The sequence below is a fragment of the Carlito syrichta genome, unplaced genomic scaffold (assembly GCF_000164805.1).
Source record: "Carlito syrichta isolate Samal-C Ts95f unplaced genomic scaffold, Tarsius_syrichta-2.0.1 Scaffold304259, whole genome shotgun sequence".
Lineage (NCBI taxonomy): Eukaryota > Metazoa > Chordata > Mammalia > Primates > Tarsiidae > Carlito > Carlito syrichta.
Genome location: NW_007248355.1, coordinates 209730 through 213179, shown reverse-complemented (window position 1 = coordinate 213179; position 3450 = coordinate 209730). Strand labels below are relative to the sequence as shown.

Here is a 3450-nt window from a genome sequence, read left to right as displayed (position 1 = left end):
AATCCACTCACCTCAGCCTCCCAAGGCGCGGGATTACAGGCTGAGCCACTGAACCTGGCTTGCTAACTCATTTTATAAATTCATTAGAAAATACGGAGTTTGGGTAATGAAATTATTATTGAGATTATAGAATTTGCTCGATATGAATCCCAAAGACATAATATGCTAATAACTCTTTAGAATAGCCTTCTATTTTTCAAAGCTTTTTAACAGGTACTTACTCTTTTGATCTTTGCAACTGTATATTCATTTAACAGATACAAAGTTGTGTCTTAACTCGATTTTCCCAGCTGATAAGTCCAACTCAAACTGATTCCAAGTCTAATGCTCGTTCTGCTCTACCTCGGGTAATATCAAATCAATGATTTAATAGTAAAAAGAGTACCACTGATCACATAAATGTGTTTATTTTTAAATATGTATCTCATTTTATAAATATAAACAGCTCTTAAAATTCTTAGATGATGTAGAATATATATCGATACAGAAATAAGTATAAATTTAAATGTAGGCCAGCATTTGTACCCTTGTATAGATGTTAATTTTATCCAGAGAAGCTTCAGGAAACATAAATGACAAACATATTAAACAAAGATTCTTTGTACTGACCACTGAAACACAACAACCTCTGACACATTCAGTGGTAAGAACTTAGCAGTGTCTAAAAACTCTGGAGATATGTGTGTGTTTGCATGTGTATGTATACACACACATAGATATTTATTTACCAAGTCTGAGCTACAATAAATAGGAAACTGGCAAACACTCACTAATTGAAATGAAGTTTGGCCAGGATATTTTTCTCTACGCCCCCTTGTTCTGATTCCAAATCAGAGAGAGTACATGCTTCGTGTATTCTGGTAAAATACAGACCTACTCGTATGTAACAATCAGCATATTTTCTTAGACCAGAGCGAGTAACCCCCAACAATGAGTGTTTGTCAGTCCTAACTGGCTTCTCTAGGTGGGTGGTGAAAAAATAGCGTACTACAGTCATTCATTCTTTCCCTCAAAAGAACTATGTGTCTCCAGAAGCTCTCTCCATCACAGGACAATTTCCCATCTTAAATACAATGTCTAGCAGTGTTTGCCCAGGAATACAGTCAACAAAGATGTTTAAATCCCACTAGGAAAGGAGAGCTTAGTTACATGACTATGGGAGACAGAGTTAGTTGATCTTTGTGCTCTCAAAGGCTCTGTTACACCTCTAAGTGACCAATCATTATCCACCAAATATTTAAGCACAATAACGTAAGAAAAGAGAGAAAAATGCATGTATCTTTCACAAGAATCACAGTCCGCGTTGATTTCGTTTGTCAGGACCTTTCCAAACTCACCAGTGTAAAGACAAAGATGTTTTGGAATATCAGAGGTATTTCCCTGTCAGATTGCAAGTATAGATAAAAAGAAGAAACACATCTGTAAACATATATAAATCTAAGAACATTCTTTCCAAACTCCGGTTTAAAAGTAGCAATACAATTTAGAAAGAGCTTTAAATTTTGTTATTATCTACCAAGAAAAACAAAACTTTGAATTCACATAAATCCTAAGTAATGGTCTTGATCTCTTCCCTCTCTTCCTACCACCCACTAGAAGATTAAGGACTGTGGACTTCCTGCTGGAGGAAGTAATTGCTCAATCGCTTTGGAATCCACTGGAACCCTTTGCAGTATTAGTGGGAACAGACATATGCAATTGTAACACACGCCTTCCTTTATTTAGAGCTAAGAAGAGCTCCTTGATAAGCTGGCTCCAAGTTACACATTCCCCAAACCGGGAACCGCTTCTGTCTCAGAAAACCAATCGTTGCTTCCATTGGTACCGTCCTATTTTTACATTACACTCACAGCATCCTATTTTAGGACTTTATATGAATATTTTCACAATAGGTTTGGCACAATTGCCAAGAAGTACTTAAAACAATTTAGGTCACAGCTTTTAGAAGACAGCAGGAAGTAGATCAGACAGCATCTGAGGTGATAGAAGGGAGCCATTAAAACCCAGTTCTTCCAAGAAAAAGCGAAGGAGGGGAATTTCAAATGCAGCTCCACATCTCTGCCCCAGGCCTCGCGCTCGGTTCCTTCACACCAGGACCGTAAGACCCCTCGTGGACGCTCAGGGGCCTGGGTTTACCCGAGACCCTTGAACGTTTGTGCCCATGAGATTCTCTCGATCCTGTCCAGTGGCAATCTGCATGGCGATCTTCCGCCATTCCAGCTTAACTCCTGACGACAGAGCGGCCCAGTCGTTGACTGGCACTGGTCTTTAGGCCGTCCCGAATGTGTGTACACGGTCAGCGCATGCGGCACACTGTAACTCGTCTCATTTTTCTGCCAAAAAGGAGTTTGCTTGGAGTCCCTGTGTACCTCCTTCTACCTCAAGGCAACACCCCTACCCTCCTATCACTCCAAGAGGCAAGGACATAAATCTTGAACAGCTGTAAATAGAGCTTAGCGCCTTCTGGATAGGAGGCGTGTCAGCTCCAGCTGCAGCCGGCCCGGCTAAAGGTGCGGACCACACCGGTCTCGGCTCAGTCGGCCCCGTCCCGCCCCCATCGGCCTCTGTCCCCAACGGCCTCGGTGAGTGGACCCTCCTGTCCATCCCCGCCCCCATCGGCCTCGAGGGGTGGGGCCTGAATACCCGCCCCGCCTCTATCGGCTTCGGTGGGTGGGGTCCGCCTACCCCGTCCCCCGCCTCGGTGGGTGGGGCCGGCTGCGCATCCCGTCTGGGCGGCCGTGCTGAAGGCTCCAAGCCCAGGAGGTCGCCCCAGTCTCCGGCTGGGGCTGGAGCTCCGGCCCACGTGGCGGCGGCTCCTACCCGGGCGGGCCGAGCGAGAAAGGCAGCCCCAGCCCCTCTAGGCTGAACCCCTGGGCTCGTCCATCCTTTTCACCCGCCCACCCCGCGAGTCTGTCCAGCCGCGTTTGTTGGCGCTCGTGATAGGAAAAGGGGCGTCTTACAACGAATCTCGAAATTCTCACCCGAACCCTCCCGGCCCGCTCCCGGCTGCCAGTGCATCTGCCCATCTCCGCTCCCGTCTCTCCCTCCCCTGCGTCGTCCTCTTCCCTTTCCTCCTCCTCCGCCCGGCGCCCGCCTTCTCCCATGTCCACGCGCGTCCCGCGGCGGAGGTCTAAGTTTGGTATCAGGCGCCCTCCTACGGCAGCGTCCTGGGGCGGGGCCCTGGCGCCGGGCTCCTGGGCTCGCGGGCCCTGAAGGAAGGCGTGTGGTGTCATCTTTCCTGGAGACGCAGAGACCGCGTCGAGACTTCCCGAGCCCAACCCATCAGCCCCGCGTGCGCGCCCCGAGCCAAGACTCGCCCAGCGCCGCGCGTCCCGGCTGGCCCAGGGGGCGTCTCCGTGCAGACACCGACGGGGACCCTCCAGGACCTCAAGTGCCCGGGCGCGCTGAGAGATTCAAAGATGGAAATGACCAAAGGGGCCGCCGGGCCTC

At 48.6% G+C, this 3450-nt stretch overlaps 1 protein-coding gene across 1 annotated transcript in view; it reads right to left on the bottom strand.

The window, feature by feature from the left end:
• Nucleotides 1-3450, bottom strand: part of VCAN (versican) — a 110169-nt gene that overhangs the window by 105693 nt on the left and 1026 nt on the right. The window lies entirely within an intron of this gene.